Below are 19644 nucleotides of genomic sequence, written 5' to 3'. Positions count from 1 at the left end.
CAACCTCAAAAAAAAAAAAAGAAAGAAAGAACAACCTCTTCTCAATGACACTTCATAACCTTGAACTTCATATACTGGTTTGAAGAAGTCAAGATAACTCCTCTGTCCCTCTTGGAAAAGGATTGCAGCTTGTTTGTTTACTTGCTTTTTCACCCTGTGTGGTGCTGAGGATTGAATCCAGGGGTTTGTGACTATTAAGCTAGTACTTTCCCACTAAACTCCATCCCCAGCCTTATGCCAGTGTTTTTCTTAGAAAACACCAGTCAATGGTGGCTCCGGCCTATAATCCTAGCTATTCGGGAGGCTGAGATCTGAGGATCACAGTTGGAAGACATCCAGGGTAGGAAAGTTCCTGAGACTCTTATCTCCAATTAACCACCAGAAAACCAGAAGTGGAGCTGTGGCTCAAGTGGTAGAGCTCTAGCTTGGAGCCTAAAAGCTCAGGGACAGTGCCCAGGCCCTGAGTTCAAGCCCCACCACCACTACCATCACCATCAACAACAACAACAAAAGAATGATTGGCCAGTAGCAGAGTGGCATGTACATGAGGATGAGCTTAGAACTCTCAGTCAATCCTCGTTTGGGGATACAACTTTAATAAGGCAGATTAGGTTCAAAAAGAGGAAAGCAGGTTGGCATCTTATCCAGAGAAGGACAAGATAGGCTCGATGAGCCTCCAGTTCCTTTTCTAAGAGACTGATTCTGCCTTGGACCTCTGAGCTGAGGTCCAAACTCAGGGCCTGGTGCTCTTTCACTGAGCTAAATCCCTAACCCCCTCTGAGTTCTCTGTCCCCAGAGCACATTATTAAAATGGAAATAGACTTTTGTCATCCCACTCCCTGTTTCTCTTTTCTGTAGGCTGGTGTGTGTGTGTGTGTGTGTGTGTGTGTGTGTGTGTGTGTGTGTGTGTGTGTGTGTGTGTGTGTGTAGAGAGAGAGAGAGAAAGAGAGAGAGAGAGAATTAGAAGAGAGTCCTCCTGGGTGGTAGCACAGGTCAGTGACTCTAGCCCTCAGCTGGTGGGAAGACCCTGAGTTTAAGGAGGTCTACCAGAGCTACACACTCGAGTTCGAGGCTAGCACCTGGACTACTAGGAGATCTGGCCTTAAAAAACAATGAACAAACAAACAAAAAAACCCTCTTCCCACTAGTGACGTTACACATTTTTTGATGTCCCTTCTTCTTGGCAGAGGTAGCCAGCTCCAGGACCCAGGATAGGAGTGGGAATGGGGACTTTTGTTCTCATTATCTGCCCATGCACAAGGCCTTTTCCAGGACAATCTGAGGGGCCTGTTTCAAGTCAGCACCCCCTAATTTCCTATTTTCCATATCCTGGAATCTCCAAGGTTTCCAGACGCATTCATCATTTTTCATCTCCCATTCAAAGATCCTGGGTTGATCCCAGAAGGAACATAGTTCTTTATGTCTTTCACAGTCTATGCGTTTCATCTTTGTGGACCTTGGAGGTTCAGGCCTTTGCTATAAGCAAACTGCTTAGTTTTCACAGGCCTCAGTGTATTCATCTTGGAAATGGAAAGAAGCAAAAGAACTGGTGGGGCTGTTTCACTGAATGAACTGCATGGGACACAACATTGGCACCCCATGGGTCTGCCCAGGCATGACATTGTACACGCGTCCATCCGCACAGCTCCCACCAGCAGGGAGGCGGGAGGGGGTGGCGCAGACACCTCGAAAGCAGGCGGGGTGGAGGGGGAGGGGGACGGTCCGGGAGGGCCCGAGAGTCTGCCTAGCGCCACCTGCGCCATCAGGGCTGGAGATGCGCTTTGGGGGCGCCCCGGGCAGGGCTGACTCCCGGCCCTGGGAGGTGGCTGGGGTCAGGGCGAGCAGCGGGGGCCGCGGGGCAGCGGGCCCTGCGGGCAGGCGGGCGCACAAGGAGTTAATCAGGGCCGGGGGCAGAGCGCCTGTCAGACGCGAGCATGTGCAGTTTGCGCCGCATCCGTACTATGGGTGAGTGCCGCCGCCGCTGCCGCCGCCGCCGCCGCCACCGGGGGCTCCGTTCCGCCCGGGCAGCGGCGGCCGCAGCCCCCTGACCGCCCCCGGGCGCCGCCGGGCCATGCGGGACTGAGCGCGGCGCGCGGGCCGGCCGGGCGGCGCGGGGGAGGGACGGCGGGCCGCCGGGCGTGGGGGGCGGGGAGCAGGCGGCGCCGGCGAGCGCCCCGAGTCCTGGCGCGGGTGGAGGAGCGGGAGCCAGCCTGGGGCTGGGGTGGGGGGCACGGCGCTCCAGGCGGCACCTGCGTCCGTCCGGCCCGGTCCGGGCTCTGCCGGCGGCCCCGGCCGGCCCCGCATCGGTAGGTGCCCGCGATGCCCGCCCGCAGACAGGCCTTCCCACGGCGGGGAGCGGTGGCCGCGCCGGGCGGGCAGTGGAGCTCGCGGGCCCCGGGGCGCGCGGAGGGCAGAGCCGGCGGCCCCGCGAGGGGGACCCCGGCCGGACCCCGCCTCCGCTTTGCTTTCGGTTTCGAGGCGGCCTCCCGGGGGCCGGAGCGCGGAGGGCGGGCGGCAGATTCGAGGGCGTCCGGGGCTGGGGTTCCCGCTGGGGGTGGGCGCACAGGGGGGCGTGTTGGGCAAAGGGGCGCGCATGCATTGGCAACTTTCCCCGCCGGAAACAAAGAGGTGCCAGGCTGAGACGAGGGTGAAGATGCAGTGGAGTAGCGGGGTGGTGGTGGTGGTGGTGGGGGATCTCAGGTCGGCATCTCTTCCCCCAGGCAAAGAGCACCCCAGAGGCTGCCTCGGGAGGACAGAGCGGGGCACCGGGCTGGGCAGAGCCAGTAGCCATGCGTGGGAGTGGGGACCACGGACCCTCTTTGAGTTTGAGACTGGGGACTTCTCCCCCATGTGCATGAAGAAAAGTGGGTGAGGGTGGGCCGCACACCTGGGTGTCCTCTTCCCAGGGCCATGCCCAACCCACAGCCAGGGCCCCAGCCCAGCCCCTGGCTGCCGGCTCTTCGTCTGTGCTGGCCCATCTGTGGTCATTGGTGGGAGATGCAGGGCCAGGATGCTCACGGCAAGGGCAGGGAGACGCTGGCATCCTTCCCAGGTGTCTTCCTTTCCCTCTTTCTATGTCCAATTAGAACTGACCTGCTTGCCTACCTTTTGGGGTGTCTTAGGGGGGTTTGTTTGGTTTCCTTAGGTAAAGTTTACCAGTGGCAGGTTGCTCTGATGTTGCTGGGGAAAAAGAGCGACTCTGGGGAGCTGTCTACCAGGTAACCTTGGGGGTTCAGCTCATCCATAGACCTGTTTTCAGCACCCGGTAACAAACTGCTATTCCACCTGGAAGCCTCAGTTCTTTGCTGTGACCTGGGAAAGGGGAACTCTCTCTCTCTCTCTCTCTCTCTCTCTCTCTCTCTCTCTTTCTCTCTCTCTCTCTCTCTGTGTGTGTGTGTGTGTGTGTGTGTGTCTGTCTGTCTGTCTGTCTGTCTGTCTTTCTGGCTATAAAACAGACCAGGTTCCACCACCCCAGTTCCCATCTTTGTGTCTCTAGGAGCAAGGTGCCTTTAGCTTGCTGCTGGTGTGCATGTGACCAGTGACTCCTGTCCCGTGGCAGGACAGCCCCCCATAGCTGATCCTCTTTCCCTCTTTTCTGGTTGGAAAGAAAGAGCTACCTCTCCTGACCTGTGGACACAGAAGGCACAGGAGGCTCTGGACTTCTGGGGACTGGCTGGCCCCTCCTGTGAGTGAGCTGATGATACAAATGGTTGTAGGGCTGGGGCCTTCAGGAACAACTAGAGACAGAGACATGGAGGGGTGGACTGAGATGAAGCTTCCTTTCCATCCCTGAGACTTCCCATTTAGAGACAGAGATGAGCAATGGAGAATGGGGGTGGGGGTCTTGTCCTGGAAAAGCTGATTGCTGAAAAGCTGATTGGACCCGTAAGAGTAGAAAATGAAATGTCTTGAAGTTTAGATCTGTCACTCTGGACCTTATTGCTAGAGTCAGGGTCCCCTACAGGCACCCAGCCACTTCAGTGGACCTTTCCACTCTAGCTGAGTAGGGTTGATTATTGCTCAGATCCCCTACTGAATTTGCCCCCAAGCTGTTTATTCCTAGCTGAGGATAATGATATGGAGGCCTGACTGCCCCACTGGAGAGGGTGAGAGACCTGGCTTTTCCACAGACTGACTGTTAACTCAAATGTATGGGCTAATGATACTCCTTTGACTCCCTCTTTGAGAGTGATGAGGCATGAATTCTTACATTTACAGAGTGATTTAAGAGCCCAGGGTCCTTGAAGTGAAAGATAGTAAATGAGTTAGTGAGCCTTATACTGTATTTATTTCAGTTGTATCAGATTTGCATATTGTGTCTAAAGGGAAAGGGGTCATTTTACAGGAAAAGGCTAAATTACAGCTTTTTGTGATATGGAAAGACAACCCTGGTTGGCTTTAAAAGTGTAGTTGTTATCAGAAAAGCTGTTGCCCCAGGTACACAGGCAGCAAGTGTTTGTTATTGGCTTTTGTTTGTTTTTCTTCTGTCAGCCTCTGTTCTCAGGATGTCTTGGTGCTCCTCCCTGGTGGGATTTCCCTGAGAAACATCAGGCCAGGATGTCACCTTAGAAGCTCTGAAGGGTCTTTGATGATGCCAGCGGGGGGTGGGGGCTCTGACGTATGGATACTGTTGGGGCAGCCTGGCCTCATCAGCAGTCCTATCAGATCTGGCTGTCCTTGAAGGAGAAAAGGGATAGCTAACTCTCCCCAGCCAGACTGCTCTCAAATTTGTGTCCTTTTGACTCCTCCTCCCTCTTCTCTCACCCCCCCCCCCCCGAATTACAGATAAGGTGGTTTGGGCATTAGTTTTTTAAATTTTATTTCAGGAACATTCCTTTTAAGGTGTGGATAATTTCTGCCTTGGTAAACTCTTAGCTCCCTTTGTAGTAATATCTGGCCAAGCAGTGGGGGGTGGGGGGAGGCGGGGGGGGGGGCGAGATATGGGAAAAGGTTCCTATAAACCAGACTTTCTGACCAGATTTTCTGCTTCTCTTTGCCCTTCCCTCCCCTTCCATTTCTCAGAAGTCAGAGGATTTACATTTGAAAAGTAAAGTGTAAGCTGATTCAGGAGGAAAGGGAAGAAAGGTTATTAAAAAAATTTAGTTCTCCTTGAGGGAAACTGAGTCATACTGAGAATCACCACACCAGCTGTGGCATGTGTGAATACGCATTTTAAGAGTTATACCTTTTTATTATGAGATAAAGAGTCATGGAGAGACATTAAGTACCTGTGTTTGGTTTAAGATGTACAGTGACCTGAGGCTGTGCTGTGGGAGGCTCCAGGCTTCTATAATCCAAGGAGAAGGAAGTGGTTTCTGGCCCTAACACACACATCCATAGATAGACCAGGGGTTGAGTGACCCAGCCGACTCCCAGGATAGAAATGAAGGCCTTTCTGTTGGCTCCCTTCCCTCTGCTCGCACACATGTATCAAGCTTCAGGGGTAGTCTCTCACCATCTGCGACTCTTACAGTCCCACTCAAGGTTCATTTCAACATCAGTTCCCCTGTTATAAACTTAGTGGGGTCAAGGGTGCACAATGATACCAGTCCCCTTGCTCCTTTGAAGGATGCATCTAAAAGGAAACTCTGTCATCTTGGTGCTTCTGTGCTGGGGTCAGACACAATTCAGTTTGGCAAGCAGAAGAATAACCACAGTCATTACTGATTCCAGCCCCTCTCCCACCCCCTCCCTTCACCCCTCCTCCAAGATCCTTTACTCTGCTGGTTCCCAGGAGTTTGAGATCCTCTCAGGGCTCCAGGTTGTGATTGTGGTATTGTAGAAGGGTTAACATCACTAAAATTAGGGCACTCAGGCGAAGTGGGCAGGACTTGGGTCTTCAGATTGCTTCTTTCTTTGGAAGTGTGGCAGTATTCAGGATGTAACCTACCACTTAATATAGGCATATCTACTAGATGATAAGAAGATGTATGTAGAAAGCATTTTCTGGCACTCCTTTCCAAAAGCCACACACTTAGGACATACTAAGAAATGATCTTTTTCTGACTTCTCTCAAAGCTGGACTTGAGTGATGGGAGCCTTGCAGTGCTTCATTTGTTCATTATTTTAGTTTGTAAGAAGCACCTCTGCCATGTGAACCCCTGGAGTAGACTATTTCCATCAGGAGAAATACACTCACCTTGAGTGTCAGTAAGGCCTTGACACCAGCCAGAGGACTAGGGATACCATCCAAGGAGACTGAGAGGGATTACCAAGAGAGGATTCTCTTCTGGACTTTCTGAGAGACTGTGGCTTTGAGCCACAGTGCACTTCCTGGGGCTCTGTGGTTTCATAGCTTGCATAGTCAGCGCAGGGAATGCTCTGGAGAAGTCTTTGTAGATAATACAGGAAGCCCATCTTGTACATTAATAACTGCCATTCTCTGGAACATTGATAGGGACCTGATTTTAGTCCACTGGCAATCCCTATTCTTTCCCACTGCTGTTCTTGGCCAAATTCTGCCTTTGTCCCTAGTCCTTATGTTTCCTTCCCTCTCATTCATCATCATTCTCCTCCTCCTCTTTCTCCTCATATTAATATAATAATAGTAATAATATTATTAATAATAATAAGCCAGGCTCTGGTGGCTCATAGCTGCAATCCTAGCTACTGAGGAGGCTGAGATCTGAGGATTGCAGCTTGAAGCCAGCCCAGGCAGGAACATCCATGAGACGTTTATCTCCAATTAACCACCAGAAAACTGGAAGTGGAGCTGTGGCTCAAAGTGGTAGAGCACTAGCCTTGAGCAAAAGACTTCAGGCACGGCGGTGTAAGCCCTGAGTTCAAACCTCATGACTGACAAAAATAAATAATAATAATAAAAATGTATCCAAAGCCAGGAATAAGGCATCCAGTGTATAGGTCATACTTTAATCTACAGTTTAAAATAAATAAGGACAAGAAATATTGCAACACATGCATGCAATGATTCTGGATTTTTGCCTTCCTTCCCCATCCCCCCTTTGTCAAAAGCAATGAGATGATTTTTTTTTTTGGGGGGGGGGTTGGTCATGGGGCTTGAACTTTGGGCCTGGGCACTGTCCCTGAAGTCTTTTGCTCAAGGCTAGTGCTCTATCTGGTTTTCTGGTTGTTAATTGGAGAGAAGAGTCTCATAGACTTTCGTTCCTCTGGCTGGCTTTGAACTGTGATCCTCAGATCTCAGCCTCCTGAATAGCTAAGATTACAGACGTGAGCCACTGGTGCCCAGCCGAGATGATCTTTTTATACTGACCTGTAGATGCTATTGAGCCTTCTTATTCCCACACAGTGTCTAGCACATCTGAGTGCTTCTTAAATCATCAGCAGTGGCTCTTGAATGTGATCATATGCCCAGATTTCTAGGTCATTGGGCATTGAATCTGCTTATATGAGAGCTAGTGACTGACAAATTTCAGAAATCAAGCTGAGCACCAGTGGCTCATATCTGTTGTCCTAGCTGCTCAGGAGGTTGAGATCTGAGAAGTATTCAAAGCTAGTCTTGGTAGAAAAGTCCATGAGACTCCCATTTCCAATCAACCATCAAATAGCTAGAAATGGAGCTGTGGCTCAAGTGGTAGAGCATTAGCCTTGAGGGAAAAAAAAAAAGCTTAGGGACATCAGGGGCAGTGTACCAGCACTAAGATCAAGATCAAGCCACCCCCCCACCCCCCCACATACACACACACACACATACACACACACACACACTCAGAAATCAGGAAGTGTGGGCTGGGGATATAGCCTAGTGGCAAGAGTGCCTGCCTCGGATACACGAGGCCCTAGGTTCGATTCCCCAGCACCACATATACAGAAAACAGCCAGAAGCGGCGCTGTGGCTCAAGTGGCAGAGTGCTAGCCTTGAGCGGGAAGAAGCCAGGGACAGTGCTCAGGCCCTGAGTCCAAGGCCCAGGACTGGCAAAAAAATAAAACAAAACAAAACAAAACAGAAATCAGGAAGTGTGGGGTTCCTCCCTGACTTACTCACTTAAGTGATGTTGTGTCGCCCATTCAGTCCCCTGGGACTTGTTCTAGCCTCACAGTTGACCATCATCACTTATTAAATGCTTACTAAATACCAGACATTGGGCTGAATTATATATATTCTTTATGTCACAGCAAAGAGCAAGCTACCATTGATGTTCCCCACTTGACAGTTGGAAAAACTGAGCCTTTGCAAGCTAAAGTGACTGCATTTAGATAGATTTGAATAGAAATCTGATTCTGTTGTGAGTGTTGAATTGAGTAGGTGATGAAATAAATGTTGGGGAGAGGGTAAAAACGTAAGTAGCATTAGTAAATGTATAAGGAAGGTTGACGTGGTAAACACAGCCAGGTAGAGGGAGAAGTACAGATTTTTATTTGAAAACAGCTTCCCGATGACTGTTCAGGCAAGATCTGTAGCCTGTAGCAGGGAAGTAGGCCAGATGGCCTGGGAGTGTTTTTTGTTTTTTTAATAAGGTGAACAGGATTTTTGCTTGGCATAGGAAGGTTATCATATAAACCCTATTTTATTGTGATGCCAAATTTGTGTCTTGCTAGCCAGGTTCTTGGGTAGCATTTTCCTTTCTGTTGCCCTGTTATCACTAATCCTAATGACTTATCTTTTCAGATTTCTGATTCCAGTCTTCCTCTTCCAGCCTAGTTTCTGGGCCATCCTTTAGCCTATCACTATAATGAATCTGGGAGACCTGATTATGACTCCAATACCAGGTACACTCTGCAAAGGACAGAAAGAATTAGACTACTCTATTCGTCTGGAAAGTATTTCTGGCCACTGAGTATTCTATTTAGAGATGACCAGCTAGTTCATTGAAATCCATTCATTTTTCTTCAAGGCAAGTTAGCTACATACCTCTTCTAGTATTTTGAGGTGTTTGTGGAGGAGAAATGAGGGTTGAGGGGCATGGTGGAGGAGATGAGCTCTCTTCTCTTAGAGTTACCAAGGTGCTGAATGATGGAGCATGTGATAGGGGCCAGGAGACAAGTCTCCTGCTAAAAACCCAAGCCTCTGCAAGATAACATGAGCACATAGATCATGTAGTGAGTGAATGAGTGCCCTTGCTCTGCCCAGCTCCAACAGCTCTCAGCATGCCATGTGACTTCATTGGCTTTTAATTTCCTTATCTATAAAATAAGAAGTACTGAAAGAGATATTCTGTAACCACTGTTCTAAGTAATTATTCTGAATGGTCCAGTAGACTCTGGATGGTTCTGGTTTTTCCCAGGAAAGAACTCAATTCACAGGGAATTATTGTAAGAAGTCAGAGCTGGGAGAAAAGTAGAGTTGAAGGAGAAGGAAGCTACCATGGAAGAAGGAAGAGCTAGAGTAAGAAGCTTCTTGTGAAGAGGAAGTGGATCCTCTCCTTCCTCCTTTGTTCTAGTGGCACAGTAGAGAGGTGGCATTTGCTTACCTTTCTACTCACTGTTTCCTCCACCATGAAGAACACCCCCCTTCCTATCTTATTTTAAACATCACCTCCTCTTCCTCTTCTCACTGTCCTTCAGGGAAAAGCCCTTGAGTGAAGGCAGAAGTCAAATGGTGCATTGGGGCCTGTTTCACATTTTGCATTTGAATTTGGCAGACTCCAAGGCCTGGAGCAACCCAAGCTTCTAACTCTCCCCCCTCCCCTGCCACCACTCAGGTCTTTAAGACTTGAGGACTTCAGTTGATGCTTTCTGGGTGATCTGATGTTAGCGAGAGCATGCCTTCTTACCTGCCCAGCCTCTACCTGAAAATGAAGAGCACGCCATAAGCTTAGCCCAGGAGTCCAGGATTCATGGGATAGGGCTATTTGGAATTCCCGTTGAATAAAGCCATCTGACTCAGGGATTCTCTCGTTTATCTATAGTACCTTCTGTTTTCATTTCATCATACCCAGGGTTGAAGAGCAAACAAGTTCCCATCAAAACCACCAAATCAATCCAAATCAATCATTTCTGTCCCTGCCTGTCTTAGCTCTTTATCGCTCTATACCAGTCATTTCTAATGCTGCTTGCTCTACCACTAGGTGTATGAAAGACAGATTTAATTGATGTGGAAACAAAAATTTTATTATCATAACTATGTTTTTGAGTAAAAAGAAACATGACTCATTGGCCTGTACTCACAATCAAACTTAATTTTGTGTCCCACTATCCCTTTATACTTATTCAGTGGAATTGGTTCTTCCTTTGTCCTGGGATGTCTTGTTCGTTTGCAGGCAGTAGAAGGTGTGGCAGTTACCTTAAGTCACAAACATGGTCTCAATTCAGTATTTCACACACACCCAAGCCTTTGTCATTGGACTGGGAGTGATGGGAAAAGGCTTGCATCCGTGTTGTCTCCAGGTTTTCTGCTTCCTGGACCTGGCAGGTATTTAATGCTGACTACCTCGTGGCTATGCACATGGGGTTTTCCAAGCTCCTTCTCCCGCAACTGTGAGAGCATTCCCTCCCAATTGTCTTTGGGGAAAATTCCTCTGTTCCTTTCCTTTCCTTTCTTCCTCTCCTCTCTTCTTCCTTCCTTTCTTCCTTCCTCCCTTCCTCCCTCCCTTCCTTCCTTTCTCTTTCTCTCTCTCTCTCTTTCTTTCTCTCTCTTTCTCTTTCCTTCTTTCTCTTTCTCCCTCTCACTCTCTCTTTCTTTCTTCCTTTCTCTTCTTCCTTACTTCTTTCCCTCCCTCCTCTTTCTTTCTGTTTTGTACCAGTCTTGGGGCTTAGATTCAGGGCCTGGGCTCTGTTCCTGAGCTTTTTTTTTTTTTTTTTTTTTGCTGAAGTCTAGCACTCTACCACTTGAGCCACAGTTACACTTCTGGCTTTTTGGTCACTATAGCAATGTTATTTTGTTAATTTAGGAGCCCCTGCTCTGGGAATTATGTCAATAGGTGCTCTACATTACCTTTTTGTGTGTGTATGCTGGTACTGGGGCTTGAACTTAAGACTTGGGCACTGTCCCTTAGCTTTTTCCTTCAAGGCTGGTACTCTACCACACACTTGTACTTGCAACATTTTTGCTGGTCAATTGGAGATAAAAGTCTTATGGATTTTCTTGCCTGAGCTGGCTTTGAACTTTGATCCTCGCATCTCAACCTCTTGAGTAGCACCCATCTACATTATAAAACTCTAAAATATTCTGAATTCTGAGGATTCAGAACAAGGATTATGATGGTATATAACATTTCTTAACAGAGCTGTTGTTGGTATGGAGTGGGCCAGGTTTTTGGACATCATGGAACGTTACATTACACAGAACTTGCCTCGTTGACATCCCTTTAATTCCAGCCCTGGCTTTTATGTAGTTATAGCCCTTGACTATGGTTTATGGTTACAGTTATAATCCTTGGCTATGGCTTGATTTTTGAAATATTGCATTAAAATATAATTTATTTTGACACAAATTTCTTTTATCACCTTCTTAAATTTTGGACTTAAAAAGAATGAGTGTGTTTTTTTTAAAGGAAAAAAAAAAGTCTAGGCTGAGCTTGAGCCTAGGATTCTTAGTCTTCTTGCTTCAGTCTTCCAAATGTGGGATTACAGGTATGAGCCACTACTCGCAGCTGTGAGTGACTTTTGTTGTTGTTGTTGGTGGTGGTGGTGGTCATGGGGCTTGAACTCAGGGCCTGGGCACTGTCCCTGAGCTTTTCTGCTCAAGGGTAGCTAGCACTCTATCATTTGAGCCACAGATCCACTTCAGGCTTTCTGGTGATTAGTTGGAAATAAGAATCTTATGGACTTTCCTGACCAGGCTGGCTTTGAACGGTGATCCTCAGATCTCCCCCTCCTGAGTAGCTAGGATTACAGGTGTGAGCCACTGGTACCTGGCTTCATCTTATATTTCCCAAGGAAATACTTTGTTCATGTAATGTTAGTGGTGAATTCTAAACAAGCTTGCTAAACACTTAGTTTGGTTATAAAATTGACCTTGAACTCTGGGCCTGGGCTCTGTCCCTGATCGCGTTTTGCGCAAGGCTAGAAGTCTACCACTTGAGCCACAGCACCATTTCTGCCTTTTTCTGTTTATGTGGTACTGAGAAATCAAACCCAGGGCTTCATGCACGCTAAGTAAGCACTCTACCACTCAAGCACATTCCCAGCCTGCAACTGGATTCTTAAACCACAGAGCTTTTCCTTTTTCCTGGGCTGTGACTCTGGGATAAACTAGTGTGTCCTTTAAGGGGTGGGGGGCTTACTTCTTAGCAGGTAGTGTTTTGGTTTAACATAGAAAAGTTTGAAAACAATACAGACATGTAATAATGATGAAATCTAAGGTAGTCTATTGTGTTTCATCTTATGTTTAGTTATTTGAGGAAACTAAGAGGAGCAATGACACAGAGTTGCATATTTTAGTGGAGAGGCTAGGCTAGGAGAGCTCTAATTATAGACAGACCTTCCATGAGATAGGAGACTGCTTCTTCTCTTTCTTCCCTGCCTACCTCCATGTCTCCTCAGATTAGTGAACCTATGAGTCACCTGTACCTTCTTGAGCAAAAGACACATCTTTTTTATTTTTACTTTGTTTTTGTTAACAAAAAGAAAAGTGATAGCCAGAACTGGACACCAATGATGCTTGTAATCCTAGCGACTCAGGATGATCATTATCTGAGATCATGATTTGAAGCCAACGTGGGCAGAAAAGTTTACAAATTGTCATCACTAATTAACCAACAAAAAGCTGGCTGGAGGCATGGCTCAAGTGGTTGAGTGTGGCTCACAAGCCATGAGCAAGAAAGCCAAGCCAATGTGTGAGGCCTTGAATTCAAGCCTCAGGTATACACACACACACACACACACACACACACACACACACACACACACACACCATATACACAGTGATGGACAGGCCTGTGAGAGTTTAGGCTACCTTTCTCTCATTAAATAACCAGGCCATCTCTGATTCTGAGCCTTGAATATTTATTGTAACCTATTGGAGGTCCTCTGGGACACCCACTTCTTTATCTTTCCTGTCCACCATTCGGTACGACATAGCCTTTTCCATAAATATCCTTAAGCATCCTCTTACATACTGTTTACTCATCTTCTCATCCATTAAGGAGGATATGCCATAGATAGAGCCTGGCACCTGTTTCTTTGCCATCTTCTAAACACATCTCTGTGTCCAGATATTGAACCATTTATCATTTCCCTGGCCCCTCAGGTGACTTGGGATTTTCTTTCTATAGTTATTATGCTGGAAAAAATGCTACAATATGGTAATAATTTGCATTAAACCAGGAACATGAAATTCACAAAAGCAGCCAGTTGAATAGTTTTTCATGAGCCCCAATAGTTTGACCACATTATGTATATACTCATCTGGGAATTTCTTGTTGGTGTCACTCACAGACCATTGTCTTCCTTGGTCATTTATCACTCAAATTCATCCTGATTTTGCTCAGCCCTTTTTGCACTGCAGTTTTCCTTGCTTCCAAAAGCACATGATCTGCATTGGTACCTTCCTTTTATTTAGCAAAAAAATTGTAATGCCTTCTAAGTACTCTGAAAAGCAAACATACTATGCATGCCTATATGCATTCACTTTAATTTTTAAAAATTAATTTTGATAATACTGAGGATCAGACCGAGCATGCATACATGCTAGAAAAATGCTGTACCATTAAGCTACATCCCTAGCCTCTGTGTGTGTGTGTGTGTGTGTGTGTGTGTGTGTGTGTGTGTGTGTGTGTGTGTGTGTGCGCGCGCGCCAGTCCTGGAACTTGAATTCAGGACCTAGGTGCTGTCCCTAAGCTTTTTTTGCTCAAGGCTAGTGCTCTACAATTTGAGCCGTAAGGCCACTCCTAGCCTTTTCTGAGTAGTTTGTTGGAGGTAAGAGTCTCAAGGCCTTTTCTGCCCAGGCTGGCTTCTACCTGTGATCTTCAGATCTCAGACTCCTGAGTAGCTAGGATTATAAGCATGAGCCACCTAGCTCATTTTGTGTGTGTGTGTGTGTGTGTGTGTGTGTGTGTTTGAGACAGTCTTTCTATGTATTGAACTGTTCTATGTATTGAACTTGCATTGAACTGTTCATCATCCTTCCTCTGCCTCTCAAGTTCTATGATTACAGATCTACCACCAATATAATCTAAAAGTATCATGTACTCTGATATGTTATTGCTTGGACACAACCACACAGTAAAAAGGTAAAAAGGCAGGTGCTTAAACCTTTACAGAGTCACTCAGAGTGAAACAATAACAAATACCCATGAGATACAGGTTATTTGTGTGTGGGTGACTTAAATTCCAAATGTGCTGCTGGTGGTTTTGTCATTATCAAAATTGACGTGCCTTTCTTGATAAAGTGCCAAAGAACATAGAGTACAATATTTCCTCAATTTACATACTAATGGTATTCCTAAACAATTCAGCATCTACACAGAATCCTGGCTTGAAGTTACATCACTCTAGAGGAGGCTCTCAATCAAGTGTAAAGCCAGGCTTGACTACATGCAAGACTATTTCAGAAAAACATGACAAGAGTTGCAAGTGTGGTTCAAGTGGTAGAGCACCTGTCTAGTAAGCACGAGACTCTGCATTTAAACCTCAATACTGCCAAAAACAAAAGTAAAAAACAAAACAACAACAAAATATATCAAAAGAGACTGAGGCTCTAACTCAGTGGTAGAGTATTTGCCTGGTGTGCATGAAGCTCTGGGTTCAAATCCTAGCACTGCAAAGCTTAGCCACATAAAAATAATTTACATTTAGTTGACACAGATAATAATAATGGGCTTTTTGCTTATTTTTCCCCCCAGTTCAGCATTCTACACTCATGCAGGCCCCATGTGAGAATTAGAGAATGTCAGGCATTGTACCTCTGGGTACTTGGAGAATTCCCCACCTACTGTAGGGTTCACAGAGCTTCCCCTAGTCTCTCCCCTACTGGTCTTCAATAGCCAAGGACTAGCAACAGGGAGCTTGTGTTCTAGGTCAGGCTTATCATAGTACAATATTTGTATGACCTTAGGTAGGTTATACTTAATTTCATATGCCCAAGTCTCTTCTCTGTGAAGGAGATTAAAATCCCAATGTGGGTTGGGGATACAGTGTGTAGAAGAACATTTGCCTGGCATGTGTGATGTCTTGGGTTCCATCAACAAAACCACATGATTTTTTTTTTCTGTTGGTCATGGGGCTTGAACTCTGGGCCAGGGCACTGTCCCTGAGCTCTTCAGCTTAAAGCAGCACGCTACCACTTGAGCCACAGTGCCACTTCCAGTTTTCTGGTGGATAATTGGAAATAAGAATCTCACCAGCTTTCCTGCCTGGGCTGGCTTTAAACTGCCATTGTGGAATCTCACCTTCCTGAGTAGTTAGGATTACAGGTGTGAGCCACTGGTACTGCGTCCCTTTTTTGCTTTCCTTTGTTTTAGCAGTAACACGCCTGTAATCCTAGCTACTCAGGAAGCTGGAATCTGAGGATCTCAGTTTGAATCCAGCCAGAACAGACAAATTCAAGAGACTCTTATCTCGAAAAAACAGCAAAAGCTGGAAGTGGAAGTATGACTCAAGTTGTAGAAAGCCATCCTTGATTAAACACACACACACACACACACACACACACACACACGACAAGCAAGAGCACAAGGTCCTGAGTTCAAGCCCTAGAACTGGCACAGGGAGGGGAAAAGTACCTTAGGATTATTGGAGTATGGCCCACTGTGCTGCCTGCAAACTCAGAACACCCCAGAATATCCTGTGTGCCCAACAATGAACAGCTCATCCACAAGCTCTTCTTGCTGTGATTTCTTCTTTAGCTCTTAAACATCTTAGATCTCTTCAAAGAGAAGAGGGAAGGAAGTGAGGAAGGGAGAAGGAAAAAGGAAGGAAAGAAAAGGGGGAGAAGACAGCTGTTTCATGTTTACTTGTCTAGCCGCTTTTCTCCCTTCCCTTCACAAGCTGATTTCTCGAGTCCCCTGACCACACTGCCCCAGTGACCTCCTTTCTACATTGTGGTCGCCAGGGCCTCTGTGCTGTCCAGTCTTTTCCATCTCTGTGTAACTTGCCTCTTGAGTTGACCCTGCCCTGTGGCACTCTCCTCCCTCTGTTTCCTGGGTGTCCCAGGGCTCTTCCCCAGGGTTCCTTCTGCCTTTCTTGTCTTTCTTTAGGCCCTTTCGTAGCACCTCATCTTCTGCCAGCACTGGATGTCATCCTTGTGCCTCCCCCCACATGCTCCTCTTTCTGCAATGTTCCGTCCACCTGGAGCCCTAAGCCTGTCTCCAGCCCTGGGCTGGCAGTCCAAACTTAGTGCATCTGAAACGCAGCTCACTGTGGATCCTTTTCCTGTGTCCTCTTATCATGGCAGGACATTGCCCAAGGCAGATGTCTGTCTGTCAGCCTTAGCTTCTCCCCCGGCCCCCTCCTCACGAGTCCTATCGGTCATGCTTTCCTAATAGCCTTGCACTAATTTATTGCGTTTCTTAATAGTCTTCACTAATTTGTGGTGTCTGCTAAACTCCTAATGTTCTACTTGGATTGGATGAAGACCTTTCATTAGGGTCTCAAAACCAACTAAATAGCATTCTAAATAACAGTTTGGAGAAACAGCACAATTTATATGGTTGCCAGGCCACTTACTTCTTCTTGATTCATGCTCTTTTCTTTTCTTTCCTTTTGTTTTTCCCTAGTGCTGAGGATGGAAACTAAGACCTCAAATGTGCTAGGCAAACCCTGTACCACTTAGCTACCCCCCTCCTTTCCTTTTAAAAATAATTTTCTTTGGAGCCCTATCATAGGTGGTGCCCTGATGTGTATAGTGTGCCAGCAGCCAATCAGGACCATAGAATGTGGGTTAGCTGCCTTTGCCCTGGATTGAGGTCTCTGAATCTATATGCTTTGTATATACTTGGGAACACAAATGAGATACTGAATGAGTAATTACTTTATGAACGTGTAGATGAATGCATGAATAGTAAGATGAACTTGGAAGGCCTTATTGAGGTAAAAAGCACTGTGAGAATGTAAGTCATTGGCAGTTTTCCAAGTGTTTGATATTACAATAGAATTATCCAGATTTTGGCACGGTGTGTGAGTCAGGTGGCCGAGCACCTGCCAGGCAAGTGTAGAATCTTAAGTTCAAACCCCATATTACATACACGCACACGCACACGCACACGCACACGCACACACACGGCCACGGTTACACACAGCTGGAGCAGTGAGCCCAAGGAGAGGAACAGTGCTTGTGTCAGTGGGGGAGTTATTCTGGAGTTAGGTCATGGGAATGACAGTGGGGTGTTGGAAATGGAACATCTGCCCTGGAAAGGCTGTGCGACATCTCAGAGAGAAAAATATGGCCCGGACCATGTTTGTTTGTTTGTTTTTAACCAATAGCATATAAAACCCTGAAGCTGTGGTTTAACAAGTAGACAGTGACACATTAGGGCTTAGGGAAAAACAGGTACCAATGCTTGGAGAAGACACTAAGTAGCGATACTCCTCAAAGTTTAACCCTCTTTTCTGGCATTAGGATGGAGGCCTCCTGCAACACTGCTCATCTTGGGAAGAGAAAGGAATAAAATGATTGAGAAGCAAGAAAAGGGAGGGAGGAAATATGCCTTTGAGGAACATTTTGACAGGTAGAAGCCCCATGGCTGAAAGGTTTGCATCCACTGAAGACATCTGATGAGTGCTATTGTTCTCCCTGGATTTGCTCTTCATGTCTAGCTCCCTTCCATCCCCACCATCCACTTTGTCTGTTTTGTTAGTCATGGGGCTTGAACTCAGGGCCTGGGTGCTGTCTCTCACTCAAAGCTAGCACTCCACTGCCTTGAGCCACAGTACCACTTCTGGTTTTCTGGTGGTTAATAGAAGGTAAGAGTCTCACAGACTTTCCTGCCCATGCTGGCTTCAAACTGTGATCCTCAGATCTCAGCTTTTTGAGTAGCTAGGATTATAGGCGTGAGCCACTGGCACTGGGGCCCTTTTTGCTTTTGTTTGTTTTAGCAGTAACTGGGGTTTGAACTTAGGGCATTGCACTTGTCAGGCAGGCAAGTTCATTTGGGGAACATCAACCATGTGGAAGAACCTGGATATGTTGAGCTCAGCTCAGGTGTATCACCACATCTCCACAATTATTTTCCTTTTCCTGGTCACGAGAAACAAACACTTATTTGTCAAGCATGCAAATGACATAGAAGAGTGTCATTGCGCAAACTACTCAGCTTTATTACACAGTGGGGAGGTATAAAAAGGAGCCTAGAGTCTTCTCTGGGCCTTTAAGCTGCCTACTATAGAGTGGGGGAGACAAGACTTGGACTCACTGCAAGGTAAAGGGCAATATTGTGCCTGCACAGGGCAGTTCCCTAGAACTGGCCCACAACCCTGGAAGAAAGATGCCTCTTAGGCAACTGAGGAAAGGTGTCTTAGGAGTTTGAAGGAAGAGGGATAAGGGGGGTTGTGGGGGCTAATTTGGATGCAAGGACCTTTTCCTAAGAAGAATAATGTTTTTCTTTTTCATCTCATTGGAGAGTCATTTTTTGAGAGCTTGATGGTCAGGTTGATGTAGTCAACAGAGGAGAGAGCTGGGCGTTGCAGGTGGAGGGAATTCTAAGCCGAGGACTAGAGGGAAGAGACAAATGTGTGTGCTTAGGGGCCAGCAAGTTATGGTTCACATAGACAGGTTAGTACAGAGGACAGGACTCACCATGTTTGGCTGTGTGTGTGTGTGTGTGTGTGTGTGTGTGTGTGTGTGTGTGTATACATGGAATGTATACGTACATGTGTGCTAGTACTGGGGCTTGAACTCAGGCCTTTTATTTTTGCTTAACTTTTTTGTTCAAAGCTGGCACTCTACCACCTGAACCACACCTCTACATCTGTTTTTTTTTTGCTGGTTAATTGGAGAAAACACACTCCCAGATTTGTCTGTTTTGTCTGGTTTTGAACCTGGACCTTCAGATCTCAGCCTTCTGAGTAGCTAGGATTACAGGTGTGAGCCACCAGTATCTTACCTTTAGCTTTGCAACATGGTTCACTCACCAAAACCTTATGAATACCTATTTGTAGTAGGCATTAAAAAAGAGAAACAATCAGCTCCCTCCTATGTTTGACTTCCAGCTAAAAGAAAATAAATAAAAATAATAACCTTTATAATACTGATAGTATACATGTTCAATATAGGAGTATAGGAAATTTATGTCCTTCATTTCTAAAATAGCTTATTTAACAGCCTTGTTTGCCATAGTAGCCCTGCTTGTCCCTCAGGATATGAATAATATTTCTTTTTTCTGTCGCTCATGGGGCTTGAACTTGGGGCCTGGCCATTTTCCCTGAGCTCTTTTGTTCAAGGCTAGCAGTTTACCACTTTGAGCCACAGGTCCACTTTCAGTTTTCTGGTGGCTAATTGGAAATAAGAGTTCCATGGACTTTCCTGCCTGGATTGGCTTTGAACCATGATCCTCTGATTTCAGCCTCTTGAATAGCTGGGATTACAGGCATGAACCACCCACCCTTGGCATGAATAATAGTTTAAAATTTTCATTCTGTTGTGTCTGTTAATTGTGTTTTCTTTTTCTAGCTAGAACTTCCATTTATAAACTTGGTCTTGTTTCACAGCTCTGGTTTTTGTCTGGTGTTGGGTAAATCCTGCGAGCTGTGTTCCTTGTATCTTTGGGGTTTTCAGGTTATCTCTCTAGTTATGAGAACTAGTTCCATTCGCTCCTTAGTTGTAGACAGGTGGGTGGGATGTGTCTGCTG

The 19644-nt window shown here is 46.4% G+C and overlaps 1 protein-coding gene across 2 annotated transcripts in view; it reads left to right on the top strand.

Moving 5' to 3' along the window:
- Positions 1-2269: 2269 nt before the first annotated feature.
- The window catches only part of Tmem229b (transmembrane protein 229B), a 38527-nt gene continuing 21152 nt past the window's right edge, over positions 2270-19644 (top strand). For both annotated transcript variants that reach the window (XM_048362055.1, XM_048362056.1), the window contains exon 1: positions 2270-2306. The gene's annotated coding sequence lies outside the window, so the exon portion shown is untranslated. The remainder of the gene's footprint in view (positions 2307-19644) is intronic.

The sequence above is a fragment of the Perognathus longimembris genome, chromosome 14 (assembly GCF_023159225.1).
Source record: "Perognathus longimembris pacificus isolate PPM17 chromosome 14, ASM2315922v1, whole genome shotgun sequence".
Classification (NCBI taxonomy): Eukaryota; Metazoa; Chordata; class Mammalia; order Rodentia; family Heteromyidae; genus Perognathus; species Perognathus longimembris.
The sequence above is the reverse complement of the archived record's forward strand: the minus strand, read 5'-3'. Positions and strand labels throughout refer to the sequence as shown.